Raw genomic sequence first — 18,735 nt, 5'->3', positions numbered from 1 at the left:
CCTATGCTGGATTGACTGGCTACAATGAACATTTGGAAAATTGGAAAGATTGGAGTGATGACTTGTAAAGGGACTTTTTTCCTTCCCTTCAGTTTGCACACAAAGCAACAATTTACACTGCTCTGAGGGGTGGTGTTGGTTTAGTGAGAGAACAATCTGACGAAAATGCAGGAAATCTTCCTGCTATTCTTCAAATAGTGTGATAGGATTATCATATTTTAAAAATAAATATTGTCAAAGGTCAACATTTTCAACTGAATCACTCAAGTTCAGAATTTCATGCACAAATGTATGATAGTTTTGTTCATTCGCATGTGTTAGCAGCTGAATCAGGCTCGCAATTTAGCCTCTACTTTGCCTGGTCTGACAGGAGTATTTGATAGAATAGTACAAAGAAACTTTGTGCAACATCTAACTGGATATCTGGTTGATTTGTACCCATTGATGTTAGAAATAGTCAAATTAGAGTGTCCCTGCTGCTCATTGTAGCTGATATCAGCTAACTCACTAGAGATTGGAAGCAGCAGCTGGGTCTGGATTGTTGTAATTGGGCCCAAATCCCACCACTACTTCAAAACAAAAAAAAATTGCCAGGTTTCTATTTTGTTTCAAAGACAAAGGACTGCATGTTAATGATGCTGCATCATGTTTGTATGGTATTCTGTCACTCTGATCTCCAGCATGAAGTAACAGAAATCCTTTTGCTGAGATTTTGCATGAAGACTGCTGACTTGGCATGTTTTAGAGGCAGCGAGAATTCCTGTTTCTCAAACATGTCTAATATTGTTTTGGGAAAAATAAAAACAATGATTGTCAGGTTGTAAAGTTTTGCTTTCTGAGCTAGTAGATTTGTTCTCTGATATTTTGTCACCATGCTAGGTAATATTATCAGTGAGCCTCTGAAGTGTTGGTGTTCTGTCTTGCTTGCTATTTCTGTCTCGGCTTGTTGTGGTAGGTGATATCATTTTCTGTTCTGTTTCTGAGGTTTGTAAATGGGGTCCAAACCTGTTTGTTAATGGAGTTCCGGTTTGAATGCTAGGCCTCTAGGAATTCCCGTGCGTGCCTTTGTTTAGCCTGTCCTAGGATGGATGTATTGTCCCAGTTGAACTGGTGTCCCTCTTCGTTTGTGTGGGTACTAGTGCTAGTTGGTCATGTCTTTTGGTGACTATTTGGTGCTCGTGTATCCTGGTGGCTAGTTTCCTGCTGTCTGTCCAATGTAATGTTTATTGCAGTCCTTGCGGGGTATTTTTTTATACATGACGTTCATTCTGCTGGTTGTTGGTAAGGGGGTCCTTTTAAAGTCATCAGGAGCTGTTTGTGTGGTGGTAGGTTTGTGGGCTAACCATGATGTCTAGGGGCTGGAGTAGACTGGTCGTCATCTCTGAAATGTCTTTGTATGGCAGGGTGGCGAGAGTCTTTGGGCATGTCGTCGTTGTATGTTTAGGTCTATGTAGGAATTGGCAGACTGCGCTTAATGGGTACTTGTTCCTGAATAAGTTGTATAGGAGTTTTCCCCTCGCTTCTCGTAGTTCCTGGGCGCTGCAGTGTATTGTGCCCCATTTAAATAACATCCTGATGCAGCTCTGTTTGTGGGTGTTGGGATGGTTGCTCCTGTAGTTGAGTATCTAGTCAGTGTGTGTGTGTGGCTTTCCTGTAAATGCTGGTCTGCAGCTGTCCATTGGTTTTTCGTTCTACTGTGAGGTCTAGGAAGGGGAGTCTATTATTCTCTCCCTGTTTTGGTGAACTTTATACTGGTAAGGATGTTGTTGTTTTGTGGGTTTCTTCAAATTTATTGCGTTTTGTGATGACAAAGGTGTCATCCACATAGTGGACTCAAAGCTTGGGCTGGATTATGGGAAGGGTTGTTCGTTCTAACCTCTGCATAACTGCTTCTGCTAATAGTCCTGATATTGGTGATCCCATAGGTGTTCCATTGATTTGTATGGAAGTGGGTTGTGAGGCACAGGTCTAATAGTTTGAGGATGCTGTTCGTGCTGATTGGAGTTGGTGGTGTCAGGTGTTTGTATCCCTGGTTTGTCTCAAACTGAGGCCAGTGTTTCTATGGTCAGGGTGATGTTTATTGGTATGAGTAGAGCCGTCACATTGAAGGAAACTTGTCATATTCTACCTTGGTGTCTTTGAGGAATTCCTAGGTTGAGTGGGTGGAGTGGCAAGAACTGCAACAAACATTTACATTGGACAGACAGGTAGGGAGCTAGCCACCAGGATACGAGAGTACTAATTAGCTGACTTTTGAGGTGGAATTGGTCATCCTGGGAACAGATACGGTGGAGCCAGAGAAATTGGGAATAAGGGATGGCATTTCCTACAGGAGGTAGGGTGGGTGGAGGTGTAGTCTAAGTAGTTGTGGGAGTCAGTGGGCTTGTGATATGTTTGTGGTTAGTCAGTTGCCAGAGATGATGATGGAGAGGTCCAGGGAGGGGAGGGAGGTTTCCGAGATGGTCCAGGTGAATTTGAGGTCAGGGAGGAAGGTGTTGGTAAAGTTGATGAACTGTTCATCCTCCTTGTGGGAGCATGAGGCGGTGCTAATACAGTCATTGATGTAGCAGAGGAACAGGTGACCATTCCAGATGGCTGCCTCCTTCCATGATCGTAACTTCTCTTCCCAGTTGGTTGACGCTGGCTTCAAGCACCACCGCCCTTGAACCCCACCCCTCCCAATGCAACAAGGACAGAACTACCCTGGTCTTTGCCTTCCACCCCGCCAACCTCTGCATACCATGCATCATCCTCCACCACTTCCTCCACCTGCAAATGGGCCCCACCACCAGAGAGATATTTCCCTCCCCACCTCATCGGCGTTCTGAAAAGACCATTCCCTCCACGACTCCCTCGTCAGGCCCACACCCAACTCTTGGCACCACTCCCTGCCAATGCAGGAAGTGTAAAACCTGTGCCCACACCACTCCCCTCACCTCTACCCAAGGCCCCAATGGATCCTTCCACATCCATCAAAAGTTTACCTGTTCATCTACCAATGTCATTTACTGCATCCGTTGCACTCGGTGTGGTCTCCTCTACATTGGGGAGACAGGAAGCCTTCTTGCGGATTGTTTCAGAGAACATCTCTGGGACACCTGCACCCACCAATCCCATCGCCCTGTGGCTGGCTGAACACTTCAACTCCCCCTCCCACTCCATCAAGGACGTCCAGGTCCTGGGCCACCTCCATTGCCAAACCATTACCACCTGACGCCTGGAGGAGGAACGCCTCATTGCACCTTGGGATCCTGCAACCGCACGGGATAAATGTGCATTTCAACAGCTTCCTCATTTCCCCTCCCTCCACGTTATGCCAGAGCCAAGTCTCCAACTCGGCACCATCCTCTGGACCTTCACATCACTCCCCACTCTGACCTATCTCCTACTCTCTCCCCTTCATCCCCCATAGCTTCCCCCCCCCCCCCCCCCCCCCTCCCATTTATGTGTCAGCCCCAACACACAAGCCTCAATTCTGATGAAGGGCTTGTGCCTGAAACCTCAATTCTCCCACTCCTCAGATGCTGCCTGACCTGCTGTGCTTTTCCAGCACCACACTCTCGACTCTGATCTTCAGCATCTGCAGTCCTCACTTTCTCCTGGAACACTTCCAGCTTGTATTTGGAGCTTTGGGAAATGCATGTGTCATGGTGCTCTTTCTTATAAATCCTACTGGTGCTTATTGCCTGGAATCACAAGTGAAAAGTGATCACTAAAATGATTTGAGAGCTGCTGCTTCTAGAATCATACCCACGAAATAGACAGCTTCTAGAGATGGCAAAAATCCATTTTTTGTTTGCCATGAGATATGTGATAAGTGTGTATTTTAAAGACTGACAGCATTCAGACTCCGTAAACACTTCTCATGCAAATATACATATCTTGTCCCACTGGTCAACCCTGATCCTCCATGAAGTTTGTGCTGCCTTGGTCACATGACTGCTACTTGCAGTGGACAAACTAAAACAGGTTCCCTCACACCATCCTATTAACCCCCTCTGACCCCTTTTTGGTGATAAAGCAAAGTTACATCAAGTACGTTTTAAATTTGATGACCTAAAGGTGGGTCAAACAACTTTTAATAAAATGAGAAGTGGAGATATTTGAGAAGGAACTTCCAGAGTTTAGGGTAGTGCTTCTTTGAACCTGTGTAACGTGACCACAGTTTGGGTCACTTCTCTTTTTTTTTAATTTGTGCTCTGAGGTCCAATAAAAAAGCATGAATAGGTGTGTGGTGTTTTTTCTGGGGGCATGGGTTCAAATCCCACCTTGGCAGATTAAATTTATTAAAAAAAAACAATAAAGATCTAACCATCATTGTATAATCACTGGCAATTTTTCTTTTTTATAAAGACATTTGTATCACTGATGCCGTTTTTGTGTTTTCATAGGAAATCTGCTGTCCTAACCTGGTCTGGCCTACATGTGACTTCAGACACAGTAATATGGTTTATTCTTAACTATCCTCTGATTTAGGGAATGGCAATAAATGCTGGCCTAGCCAGTGATGACCCAACCCAGGAATAAATTAGAAAAAGCTTTAAAATGGAGGTACAGTGGGGAAAATGTTTGTGAAGCTCTGGCTTAGTCCCTTAACAGAAAACGTAGCTGTAACCACAACAGCCTTTGTTCTCTGGTGACTAAGTTCACACGTTTCCATTATATTAATTCTATCTTCCTAAAGGTTGCTTTTTAAGAACTCCAGTGATTGAGGCCATTGTAAATTAACAAGCTGATTTATGATGTTCTATTCTGAGACATAGAGGTCTATAGCGTGGAAACAGTCCCTTTGGCCCAACGTGCCCATGCCACCCAGTTTTCATAATTAATTTAGTCCCTTCTGCCTGCATATAGTCCATACCTCTCCATACTTATCCCATCCATGTACCTGTCTAAATGTTTTTAAAATAAAAAAGTTGTACTTGCTTCCACCATTACCTCTGGCAGCCCATTCCTTACCCTCACCTCCCTCTGTGTGAAAAGACTGCTCCTCTGGGCCTGCTTTGTATCTGTCCCCTCTCACCTAATACCTATGACCACCACCACCCCCAGCCCCCCCGAGTCGTCCTCTCTCCTACCAAGGGGAAAAGCTATTGGCTATCTACCTTATCTATGTCTGTCATAATTTTATAGACCTATATAAGATCATCCCTCACTTTCCTGTACTCCAAGGGAAAAAAAATGGTCCCAACCTCCTTTTACAACCCAACCTTCTCGTCTGGGTAGCATCTTAGTAAATCATTTTTGCATTCTTTCTAGTTTAATAATAATCTTTCTATAGTTGAGTGACCACAGCTGCATTCAGTACTCCAAGTATGTTCCCCATTAGCCACAGGGGCTAATTATAGTCATATGCTTGGCCACAGACTTTACATCAGATGGGCATTAGGACCATGCAGAAATCAGTTCAGTTGAGGATATAGTCTTAGACTCTGCCTGATACTTAGCCATGGTTTGAAAACTGAAAATCTAACAAGCAGAACAATCCTTGACATTGACTGTCCCCTTGCTGCATTAAAGAGTGTGGTAAAGAGGGCTCTATTTGAAGGAAGTGAAAGCATGTTGAAATATTTTACAGTTGCTGCATCACAACTGGTTCCTGTGCAATGATTAGTTGTTCCTGTAAACACATTTTGGCAGAACTGCTCCTCTCAGTGTACCATGCTATTGCTCACCTTCAGTTAGTCCTGTCCCTCAATCCAGGCAATCTCTGGAAGATTGTTACAAAATATGTGCGAGGGATAGAGGTCAATTTTGTATCATGTGACCTGATTGTCATGACTTAGATCCTTAAAACCCTATCAGACAACATTATTTTATGTATAACATAAGCTAACATATTGTTGTTTCCCTTTGAATTTCAATCTGTTTGCTTCTCAAAGCAGGAAACAAAATGTATATACATTTGCAGATTGCAATTGATCATTCTTAGCTCTTCTCTACCCATAGTGTTCTCCTCTTGCCTGGTTTCTGCACGTTCTGCTAACGTTCCATGTAGACATAGAAGTCCAAGGTGTGGCCTCTCCATGTCTATGATTGGCCAATCAGGACTGCTAGCACTGTACTGACTTCCTTTTGATTGCTGTCTCCCACTGTTGAAGAGAATGAAATCATTTCAAGATGTCTAATGTCAGTGTCCACTGGATGTTTTTTAAAAATCAGCTCCATTATCATGAATTGATGTATAGTGTATATAGGGAATATTTTAAGGGTGAAAAATTCTTGATCTGTAGGAGCATTAAAGCTTATGGAGAAAGTACAGGGAAGTCAGTGTGAGGAATGTTGGATCAGCAATGATCCTATTGAATAATGGAGCAGGCTTCAGGGGTCAATTCCTTTGACCTTTATGGAAAGTGAGTCTGGGCAGAACCTTATCTAAATTGATACATTGAGAGTATTGTGAAAATGGGATATGATTTGGCCACTTTAAAAATAAATTAATCCTGAGTTCAGGCGGGACAAGTGTCCAAATATGACAATCAAAATGATATGTCACAAAAGAACATCATTTGGTTGATCGTGCTTGTGCTGGGTGTTTGTAGAATAGTTTGATTAATCCTGCCCCTCTGTGTTTTACCTTTATGCAAGAATGAATAAATGTACAGGATCTGAATTATGCAATTTCAGGACATGAAGTAAGTAAATTCCAGATAAATCCAGTCTGTTTGCTGTGACTAATCCCAGTTTTACAGGAAGAGGTGACCACCTTGGGCAATGTACTGGAAATTAAGTTAATTTGTTATGTGACATCTGATCGCTGAATATTATTGGATATTCCTTGGTTAAGTGCCTTGGGCTAAACAAATTACTTCAGCCCCTGTGTTTTTTAGCAGATACAAAGATTTCAATGAGATGAATTATGATATAATTTGTAAGTCAAAGCAGTGTTAGATAACTCTTTTCCGGATTAGTTTCTAGGTTAATGCTGAGTTTTAATCCTGCTGCCAAGATGGAACTTTCCAATACTCCAAATTCTTAACACTTCCTTTTCCCTATCCTTTTAGTTTTATAGCTTTTAATTTCTATTATCTCTTACTGCTCCCACTCTCTGTCACAGTCCATTATCCTAATGCTGGTCCTCTCTCAAGTCAGTGCCACCATTTGATCTAACCCAATTACTAATTAAAGTCCAAGATCAGTCTAAGTTGAGGGGAGAATTAAAAAATACTGTCGTGTCTTGGCTTAATTTTTCATCTGTCTGAGAAGGGCTTTTCCTAGTTCTCCAGATTAGTAGCCAGTTTTTGTCTTTGTGGTAATTGCTTCTTGGGCTCTTTCCACTCTGGACTCTAAGGTTGTTCAAATGATAAAACCGGGAGATTGCTAACCATCTGAGAGACTTGGAAAGCAAGAGCATAATTTTAATGTTTTTTGCCATGATTGTGCTGCATTTCTAGAGATGGAGCAAGATTAATTGAACCCACCTATGAAGGAGGCCTGGTGGTTTTTAACATACCCTAATAATGGGTATGTTTTCCAGTCCCTGTTTTGTTGGACTGGAACAGTCGCTTTGTCATAAAAATCTGGGTCTGCTCCTTGTGGCCAGGTCTGCATTGTTTTAGTGCTGAGTGTCATCCGCTGGCACATCATTTCATAAAAATGCTTCACAGATTCACTAAGATATCATGGTGCATTATAATGAGGGCCAACACTATTTTCCATCTGCTTGGGATTAGATCTTGCTGTATGTTGCATTTGACTGTATAGAATGTCTGAGGAAATCTCCATGGATGGTGGGACATCTGAGTCAATGTCATATTGCCTTTTTGTATATGTTCCAGTTTTGTAATATGTCCTTAGCATTTTTTCAGACTTATTTTAAAATTCATCCCTTTGGGATTTTTTCATGCCATTTATTTCTAGGGGTAGCTAATGTAAATATGCCCTACCATCAAGTAGTTCCATTAACTTGAAAATTAGGCCATTTGCTGGGCACATAGCCAATGAATCTGTCCACGTGCATTCAAGGTAGATGTTTTCCCTCCAGAAGGAAAACATTTCAAATAAAGTTTGTGTTTTATGTTTGAGGTTCTCTGATTAAATCACTGGAAAGCAAACTTAATTTAAGTTGAACAGGATAGCTTATGAGTCTGGGAGGAGTGCATGGGTAATCAATCCCAAGCACTACAGAAGCGGTGCTTAAAGTGTATTTTATTCATAAAAGGTCAATTTGTTTTTTAATTCTGGATAGTAATACAAACTTACACCAGATTTTATGTACTAAACTCAAAAATAACTTGTTTATAATCTTATTCTTCCCATAAGTAGTCAAACTGGTTAACAAAGCTTCTATGTGGAATTAAATTATATCCGCTTTATCCCAAACTCGCACGTTCACATGACAGTGTAGTTCTGTAGAGAGAATATGGGTTTTGAAAAATAGCAAGAAGAAAATAAACATCCATGTGGGCCAAGGGTTTGATCTCAAGGGATAAAATAGAGTAACTTCTCATGGTTTCCCGATGATGGGGTGGGGGGGGGTGCTACAGGTGGCACTGTCTTCTTTCATTCCCACATCGCCAATGGCAGCCTCAATCCTGTGAACAGATTTCTTTCGATATAATTAGATTCCCAACAAGTCTACACTGACCCTCGGAAGAGTAACCCACCCAGACCCATTCCCCTACCCTATACTTACCCCTGACTATTACACCTAATACTATGGGCAATTTAGGTAAAGACAATGACTGTAGATTCTGGGTTAGTGGTGCTGGAAAAGCACAGCAGTTCAGGCAGCATCCGAGGAGCAGTAAAATCGACGTTTCAGGCAAAGGCCCTTCATTAGGAATAAAGCTTATTTCCACTATGGGCAATTTAACGTAGCCAGTTCACCTGACCTGCACATCTTTTGGTTTGTGGGAGGAAACCCATGCAGTCACAGGGAGAATGTCGAATGAGGTGAGAATTGAACCTGAGGCAGTAATACTAACCACTGAGCAGAGCTGGATCACTGAACTTAGTTGAACTCTATTGCACCCTCACTTTCCCCCTAATTGCTTTGAGTAACATGCCTAGGATGGCAACTAAGAAAAACTTTCCCATTAATTATCTTTAAGTACGACAGTTCGTGCACAGATTCTATTTTGTATTTAAAAATAGCTGGGAGTGAATCACATCATTAGAACTTGTTTCAGACTTTGAGTTTTATCATCAAAAAAGGTGACTAAATGCATTCTATTTACAGAAACATACTTTCTAAATGTAATGACATAAGATGCTTTTTTATTTTTGTAGCTTGACTGAATTACTAATGTTTGGAACTCACTTTGAATGTTGAGTGCTCATTTCCTCTATTGCCTAATGTTATAGGTGCTACACTGATATCGTGTATCTCTTGAAATTTCTATTCTGACTGTCTCTGATTTCAAATGTTTGTTTGGTTCTTTGAAATATTCTGACACACACAGGTGCTGGAGTCCATGATTTTAAATAACTGACAACTGAATTTTAAAGAAGCTGATGGTTGTAAACATAACTGAACCAACCTTACAACCTTGCTTATCTTTTGAATTATATAATGGTTATTCCATTCTCCCACCTGTAGTGTTGGAGCTAATCAAACCAATCAATGCCATCATAATTTTGGATTAAATAATTGGAATTTAATTCCAGCTGACTTAGTCATAGCACAGAAACAGACCCGTTGGTCCAGACATTCCCAATCTGACCTTGTCCCATTTGCCAGCACTTGGCCCATATCACTCTCAAGCCCTTCCTAATCATATACCCATCCAGATGCCTTTTTAAATGTTGCAATTGTATCAGCCTGCAACATCCCTTCCTCTGGCAGCTTATTCCAGACATGCATCATCCTCTGTGGAAAAGTTACCCTTCAGGTTTTTGTTTTTTAAATCTTTCCCCTCACCATAAGCCTATGCCCTCTAGTTTTGGACTCCCTGCCCGAGGAATAAAATCTTGGCTTGTTAACCTATCCGTGATTTTAAGATCACCCCTCAGCCTCTTTCTCCTTGTTCAGCCTGTTCATCATCTCACTTTAAACTCCAACCCTTCAGTCCCAGTAACATCCTTGTAAATATCGCCTGCACCTTCTCCAATTTAACAATATCCTTCCAGTAGAAGGGTGGCCAGAATAATATGCAGTATTATAGGTAACCTCATCAATGTCTTACACAGCCGTAACATGACATTCTAACTCCTGTACTCGATGTTCTGACTAATCTGACAAGTGTGCCAATCACCTTCACTAACCTGTCTACCCATGACTCCACTTACAAGGAACCATGCATGTATACACCCGGGTCTCATCATTTGTCAACACTTCCCAGGGCTCTAGCTACATTTAACTGTATAAGTCCTGTCCTTATTTGACTTATCAATAATGTAACACCTCACATTTAAATTAAACTCTATCTTCCATTCCTCAGCCTATTAGCCCTTCTGATTAATTTCCATTGTACTCTTAAGATCTTCACTGTCAACTACACCACCTTGGTTTTATTTGCAAACTTACAAACCACACCACCTATATTCACATCCACAACATTTGAGTGACAGACAAAAGTGAGCTCAGCACTGATCCTTGTGGCATATGCTGGTCACAGGCCTCTCGTCTGAAAGGCAGCCCTCCACCACCACCCTCTACTTTCTGCCTTCAAGCCAATTTTGTATTCAATTTCTTTGTTAATCTAAAATTTGATGTTATGAACATTATATTTTCAATGTGCTGCCAACTGACATTTTACACTTGACTCCTTTCATTTCCCAGGGCTACATATAATAACTTCTTTGCCACTGGGCACACACTTCTGAAATTCTTCTTCACTTTTTCTGTCAGGAAACTAAATTCAGTATTGCGTTAGTTGAAGTCTTTTGCTATGAACTTGTAGTTTTTGCACACCTTAAGCAACTCCTTATCTTTTGCTTTCCTCTGTTTCTCCTGCTATTTGGTGGCTTATAAAATGTACCAAGTAATGCAATGGCTCATTTTATTTTATTTTACTTAGTTCTAACCAAATGGGATTCTGGTTTTGACTTCTCAAAGACATTCTCTGAAGAATAAAACAATACTCTGAATTCTCATTGGAATGTTGATTTACAGTTTTTTTTCCAGTAATGGTATTAAAAGGAACATTAAATATTGCATGAAGATAAATATGCAATTTCGTGTTTTAGTTGAATCAGTTGGTAGCATTATTGGTTTCTAAGCTACAATCCCATATTGCTGGTTTGAATCTTCAATATTTTCAGGATCTTAGTCTCCAGTAAAGCTTTGAGTGAACAGCTGTTGGGGAATCTTCCCCTCACTTTATATCGAGAAGAACTGTAAAGCTAAGTTCAAAGTCAATAATGTACTTAATTTTTTCTTTTTGTAGTTAACTACCTTGTAGCTAAAATGGTGCTCCGAGTGGCAACTTTGTACACTCTTCACTACTCCAGTATCCCTATGAGTACACATGACAATTACAATTAATTTCGAATTCTTAAATTCCTTCACTTGCTGTAACTGGCCTGCCAGTGGTACAACCCCGGGAAGATAACATATAAAGTGGGATTTCTGATGCCGTTTCTCTTAAATTATGAAAGAGCTCATTGGTGGCAATTTATCTTCTGTGTTGTGACTTGATTTTTGAAGAGTCAACTATCACGCCAGAACAAGGCAAGGATACGTCTGCGTCTGTTTGAGTCTTTGTGATTCTGTATGCAGCATTCCAGGTCTTTTTCAGTGCTTTGGATTGCAAACCCTTCCTCCATCCAACTCTGTGCAGTAACATCTCCATGCCGGCCATTAGACTGGAACTGTGATCATTTCGGCTCTGCCATGGGTGAAGTAAATTAATTTGCTTCAGTTTTTAAGGCCTTTATGGCCCTTTTTGAAACTATCTGTTTTCCTTTATATAGTGCTAGAGCAACAAGAGCAGGTACACCTGGATACCTCTGGTAGCCAGTGATGTCTCCAGCAGGTTCTGGCCAAACTTCCTAGACTGTGTTAGATAGAGGTTCTTATCCAGTCTTGTACGGTGCATCAAAAGAAACCCCGACCTAAGTGCTTTGAAAGGATGAAAAACATGTGTTTACAATGTTGTAAAGCCAAAGAATATTTTACGGTTCATCAACTTCATGAAAGAGGAAAAAATATATAGTGAACCTTTTTATCATTTTTGTGACATTAATTTGTCCTTAAAATACATTTTAATTAGTTAAATAAGTATTTTGTATGACTCTAATCAGCCACTTGCCTCTGGGCTTCTTTCAGTTTTTTTTTTGGAAAAGATCTTTTGAGGTATCCTGCATTTTATAAATCTAAGCCTTTTTATGCCCCCTCTTTCAGTTTGTCATCTGCCCTAAACTTGGGAGCAGAGTTTAGCCATCTAGCCGTTGAGCCTGATCAGCCCTTTGATAGATCTTGACCAATGGCTGGAACTGACATTGTGATTTTTGCATTCTGAAAGCACTGCTCCTGGGATGGTTGTAGATATGGGCTGAGATTTAAAAAAAAAACCCATATTTAGCGCAGTGTGAGAATCAGCTTCCTGTAAAACTTCATTGAAGTCTGTGCAGCTACTTCATTTACATTTTTGAAACAACAAATTGTTTTCAGGAACATCTTTGCGTTATGGCGGGTTCAAGATGCTGGTAAATTCAAGCTAAGGGCCCAGAATTCATTAGGAGGGAAAAGAGCAGACTTTCCCAGAATGCACTCTGCATATTCGCTGCTTAGTTTCCCCCCTTCAGTGAAGTGAACTGTACTTTGTGTCTGACAGCAAAGGTTGATTTTATATCTCAAATATCTTCTGCCAGTTGAGGACCTGTTTTGGGTTGGGTTGTGTTTTGTCTGGTTGTTCCTCCTCTGACTTTACCTGGGTTTTTTTCAGTGTCACCAAGGTGGTATACAAACCCAGGTCCCTTGGCCTTAAGGAGAAAGTGAGGGCTGGAGATTAGAAGTGTGATGCTGGAAAAGCACAGCAGGTCAGGCAGCATCTGAGGAGTAGGAGAATCAAAGTTTTGGGCATAAGCTTGCCAAAGCACATTCCTGATAATTCCTTTCAACTCCCTTGGCCTCAAACCAGTGCAGAGTAAGAATTGAACCCTCTGTTAGTCAAAACATCTGTCTCCAAGGGAGAGACAGTTTTAGATATTTGAAACAGTCATGTCATCATCAATGAGGACTTTTTTTTTTTAAGGAAATCCCCTATCAAAGATGATCTTGGACTCCCACCCAGTGTGGTGGACATTTAAAGCCTCTATTAGACACAGGAAGAATAGAAAAGCTGCAGGAGTAGTTGGATTTCTGGTGGTGAATTTCAAACTTGAAGGAGCTGAGCTTACCCTTCATCCACAACAACTGTTCCTGAAAATCTGGGACAAGGCCGAAATCCTTGCCGATCTCGGGGACACCACCATCAGCACCTTTTTTTTCTCAAGAAAGGAGACAAGACAGTCTATGGGAATTATAGAGGAATCTCGACTCTCTAATACTGGGAAGATCATCACCGAAATTCTTGTTAGGCACCTTCACATAATTCCGAAAGAAATCCTTCCTGAAAGCCATTGTGACTTTTGAACAAACCATGGAATTAGCAATATGATTTTTCACTACTCAGCAATCCAAGAGAAATGCCAGGGACAATACTAACCACTCTTTACATGGTCTTGATCAACTTGACCAACCATTTTCACTCCAATCAGGAAGTGGTATTTAAGGTCCTGTCAAAGGCTGGCTGACCATCAACATCCTTCATCTCATCCATGGCACTATGTCAGTGATCCTCACCAGTGGTTATATAACATTCTTTTTTTGAGGTCAAGCAGAGATGCATCATCACCCCTTCCCAACCATTTCTTCATCTTCACTGCCATCATTCCTCATCTTTGTCAAGAACAAGCTTCATAGTGATGTGGGCATTGTCTACAGGATGGACAGCGAACTTTTCAACCTCCAACCAGTTGAAATCCCAGTAGAAAACAGCACTGACCTCATTTGTGCAACTTCAGCATGCAGATGAAAATATCACCTTTGCTCTCTCTCTGAATGGAATCTTCAAGCCTCGCTTACAGCTTTCACGGAAAGTTGTGGAAGAATTAGCTTCCGCCTCAGGAAATCATGCATCCTTTGCCACTCATGCCAGGTCAGTTTCAAGTTCACCTCTCCTTTTTAAGATTGACAAAATCCTCACTCGCCATCAATGGGGTGATTCAACATTTTATCCAGTCTGCGTGTGCTGCCTTTTGAACACCGAAGGACGAGAATCTTCCACTGACGTCTGTGCTAGTACCAGATCCTTTTATACAATGTGGTCATCTTTCTGACTGTTCTGTATGACTCTGACTACTTGGATATAGATGTCACATCAAGGCCTTTTTGAGGTACCAGCAACATGATTTGTTTGTTTGTGATGGGTTCTCCACATCAGCAGGAGGACAGCCATACTAACAACAATATCCTTGAAGCAGCTGACAACACCAGCATCAAGAATATGATCATCTGGAATAAACTGGCCATGTGTTTAGGTTGTCCAAGTTCCAACTGCCAAAACAAAACCACCTTCATTCAGCTGCTCAAGGAAGGTACTCGAATGAGAGGTGGACAAAAGAAGTGTTTCCAAGATTCCTTGAAGGCTTAACTCAAGAAATAGAGCATAGATGTCAATCCATGGGACACTAACATTCAGAAGAGACTGACTTGGAGGAAACTCCTACGTGAAGGGGCAATTCTTAAAGAACATAGGGCAGCAAGAGGAAATGCAGGAAATGAACTGGAAGAAGGAATGCCAATGGTCTCTAGACCAAGGACCAATTCTAGCTCTTGGAAGCACGTGCCAAATTCATGGTCAGAGATGCTCTTCTAGGATCAAGTTTATCAGCCACACGGGGGCCGCCAGAGCCCATGTCCACCAAGGAAATTCCCTGTCGCTAGTTAATCATACTTGTTAGCAAGTGCTAAATGACAGTGAAGGTCATAGGTTGGCGATTCCATTGCTTTGCATGTACTATTGAATTACTTGTTTTCACATATTAAGTATTATTATGTTAGCTTTTCAAAAATGTTCAAGCTTTTTCCTGTTATCCAGACTGGTTTGTATAGAGATGTTGTACGTTGAGTGAGTGCCTGTCTTGTGATCAGTTTGTCCTCTCGCCTAATGTTTTGAAGCAGGAAGAATCCGTCTAATGGTCTTGTATGAAACTGACTGCACTAATGAATCTTTCACCAGTTTACAATCCCATTTTGTTCCTAAAATGGGAAGGTACGTGTTTTTCAAAGAAGTTGCTTATACCACTTAAAATGTGGCCAGCATCAGCAGCCATTTCACTTACTAATCTGAAACACATCCCATGCTTTTGGCTTGCTTCCATTCCATTTCTTTCCATTTTTCTGTCTGCACTGCAGCAGGCACTGACTCTTGTTTGACTGCAATTCTATCGCCACCAGCAGTCTTGTAGTGGCAGTGGGACATCTCAAATGGCATCTTTGCACGCCTGATCAAACCCTGATCTCTTCCTCACTTGATACTGAAATGTTCACTTTACATAACTTGTATTCCTGCTGACTAAACTTGTGAATTGGGTTTATGGAGTACAAATAGAATGTCTATTATTAGGAGAGAGGTGGTGGGGTAACATTCCCCCATTGCACATCGTCAGTGCATGGAACCAGACCCCATTTGGACCAGATATCCAAAATGAATTTCGCCCTATTTGCCAGTTTTTGGCCCATGTCACTATAAACCCTGCCTTCCTGTTCATATGCCCATGCAGATGCCTTTTTAAATTTTGTAATTGTACCAGCCTCCACTACTTCCTCTGCCCGCTCATTCCACACACTCTCCACACTGCGTGAAAAGGTTGCCCCTTAGGTCCCTTCTTAAATTTTTTCCCTCCTCACTTTAAACATATGCCCTGTAGTTTTGGATTCTCATACCCTGGGGAAAATCATTTTGTCTGTTTAGACTATCCACGCACCTCATGATTTTATAAACCTTTACAAGGTCACCCCTTAGCCTCTAATGCTCCAGGGAAAATAGCCACAGCCTATTCAGCCTCTCCCTATAGCTCAAATTTTCCAATCCTGGCAAAGTCCTTGTAAATCTTTTCTGAACCCTTTCAAGTTTCACAACATCCTTTTTATAGGAGGGAGACCAGAATTGCACGCACTATTCCAATAATGGCCAAACCTATGTCCTGAATAGCTGCAACATGACGTCCCAATTCCTATAGTCAAAACATTGACCAACAAAAACAAGTGTACCCGACACTGCCTTCGCTCTCCTATGAACCTCCACTCTTCGGTCTCTTTGTTTAGCAACACTCTCCAGAACCCTACCATTTGAGTAGATAAGTCCTGCTCTGATTTATCTTACAAAATCTCTCGGTCATTCATAAAATGTTTATTTTAAAGTGAATCTTTTAAAATTGCTTGGTATTGTGACTTTTAGGAATAGACTTGAAGGTAAGCTACTGGTATTTTAAATCCAAAGGAAAAAAGATCGTTATTCACACACATTCCCAAAAGTGTAAGTGCCAAAACAGACACACCTCTCCTAGGAGGGGGGAGGTGGGGGGTGGGGGTGGTGCAGTAGTGGTCATGTCACTGAGGTAGATGTCCAGAACTCCAGGTTTGTGTCCTGAGACATCAATTCAAATCCCATAGATCCTAAAAATTTTGAGTTAAACATTCCTGTATAGAAACCACAAAAGATCACCACCTGATAGCCATCTCTTCTGCAAGTGGATCACTTTTTTTTTGAAATCTCTTTTTAAAAAGTCCACTATATGTAAATTCTACTTAGTTTGGAGTATGATAACTGGGGCATTTTATGCCCCGTAAGAATGTCCTTGGGTGAGACCAATGTGTATGCGCACCTGTGGATATTTAGATGGGAGATTACCTGTGTAATTTTGTTGCTGTGTGGCCTAAGTAACAGTGTCCCTCTGAGAGCTGAATACGACACTATTGGCCTGGCTATAAAGCAGCTGCAATAGGCCTGAGTCTACTGTAGTTCCAGCAGACAGCAGCAATTGATATTGACACTGGCAACCCTCTCAGTCCAAATATCTGGGGAATGGAGTGATTCCTATGTTGATTCTTCATTCCTGTGGGTCGCAGCCCAGGGATGGTTCTTTAAGTCTCCCTGTTGGTGTGTGGATTTTTATTTGGCCTGGCTGGCTTTCTGCCCTCTATTTCGCCCTGAAAGCACTGCTTTTCCTGTTGTTCCATGAACACTTTACATTCTGTTTCTCTGTATGATGTAATGCCAGTTGGTGGTTGGAACCGCAAAGTAAAACTGGAATGTTTAGCGCTTGGTTCTAAAATGTGTTTTTTGTTTCTGTTTCTGTTTCTACAGAGACCAAGTAACTGCAAATATGAAAAATTGTGTGGGAGTGATAGGATGCAATAGCTAGAAACTTCAAATGGACTGGACATGTTGTCTTTGTAGTCAGAAGTAATCAAAGGGGCTAATGATCCTGTGCTCAAAAGCAAGCCATCCCCCTGTGGATTAGGTCTCAAACTGCAGAAATGTTGTTCCTTTTGAAGAACATAAGAACAAGGCTAAGAAAACCAGTTTTAACTCTACTAGAGTGTACTAGTAGGAGTGAATGTTGTCTGTACTAGCTTGGGTTTGAGTGTTTTTTACAGTCTAAGATCTACTCCTGAGTCACTCCTGTGTTGGAGGTTTAATATCTGGGTGCCGCAAACTAGTTTAAACTAAAGGAAACAGGACAATAAATTGACTCTCCCTTACCCTGCATATGGAATTCAGTCATGGTCAAAAGGAATCAGACCTATAGAATTGTAACTATTCTGCAAAACTAAGGATATTGAAATCAACTGTCAACATCCGTGCTACCGATAAGATGGCCACTACAATAGCTGCTATTTCAATCATCTCTTTTTATGAACAATTTTAGAGACCAATCTGTTTTTTAAGCTGATCTTATTCACCTTTTTCTTGTTTTTAACATGTTATTAATTCATTTAGTAATTAATCTGTTCAGTGAATAAGCTTTTTTTCCTAGATAATGACTGACCATTAATTGACAAACTTGCTTAAATTTAAACAGTCGGGTTGATGCTCATTAAAGGCATTCCCCTGGGAAATGAACCAGGGAATAAGCGGTCACCTGTTTTGAGTTGAAATGGATGCAGTGTGTACACATTCTTTCTGTCTGCAAAAGTTAGGGTGCTATGTATGTGAAAGTGTACCACACTGCAAATGGGACTAGCAATCTCCCAATTGTTTCAGTGTAGATTTTTGTGTGCACAGACTTTATTTAGTAAATGTTGTTCATTGGGAGTTTTGCAAGCATTGCCTGGTTGGGTACTTTGGTTGCAAACAACAGTAGGAATAAGCTGTTTAATGTAATCTGCCAGTCTTTGTGGTGTACCTAATATCTCCATGATGCTGAAATTCATTAGCTTGATGTCTACATTCTGTTAGTGGCGCACTCCACTCAGTGCTACTGCATAGTAACAGCATGAAACGAAAGAATTGATTTCCTTTTACATTGCTATTTATTGCAAATTGTCCTGATGAAAAACTTTGGAAAATGTATCTTTTTTTTTCTCAGCAATATGCAAGTCCTGCAGCACAAAATGATTGTTAATGACTCCAGCTTTAGAAGCTCAGAAATCTGTGCCAGGTTTTCCATCTCAATCCTGTCATCTGTGCAGATGGACGTGAAGATGCAGACACAATTGGCCAAATGGCTTCACTCTGCACCCTACCAATTCCCGTAAGGGAAGAAAATTTGAGGATAAATGCCCAGTCTTCCCAATGGAGT

At 41.2% G+C, this 18,735-nt stretch overlaps 1 protein-coding gene across 10 annotated transcripts in view; it reads left to right on the top strand.

The window, feature by feature from the left end:
* The window catches only part of rab3il1 (RAB3A interacting protein (rabin3)-like 1), a 68,350-nt gene that overhangs the window by 31,501 nt on the left and 18,114 nt on the right, over positions 1–18,735 (top strand). The window contains exon 1 of one of the 10 annotated variants that reach the window (XM_087996645.1): positions 4,419–4,440. The exons of the other annotated variants lie outside the window; for them this stretch is intronic. The gene's annotated coding sequence lies outside the window, so the exon portion shown is untranslated. Of the gene's footprint in view, positions 1–4,418; positions 4,441–18,735 lie in introns of those variants that run through there. 10 annotated transcript variants of the gene reach the window in all.

The sequence above is a fragment of the Chiloscyllium plagiosum genome, unplaced genomic scaffold (assembly GCF_037043375.1).
Source record: "Chiloscyllium plagiosum isolate Xiang-an unplaced genomic scaffold, Cpla_swu_hap1 HiC_scaffold_18, whole genome shotgun sequence".
Classification (NCBI taxonomy): domain Eukaryota; kingdom Metazoa; phylum Chordata; class Chondrichthyes; order Orectolobiformes; family Hemiscylliidae; genus Chiloscyllium; species Chiloscyllium plagiosum.
The sequence above is the reverse complement of the archived record's forward strand: the minus strand, read 5'-3'. Positions and strand labels throughout refer to the sequence as shown.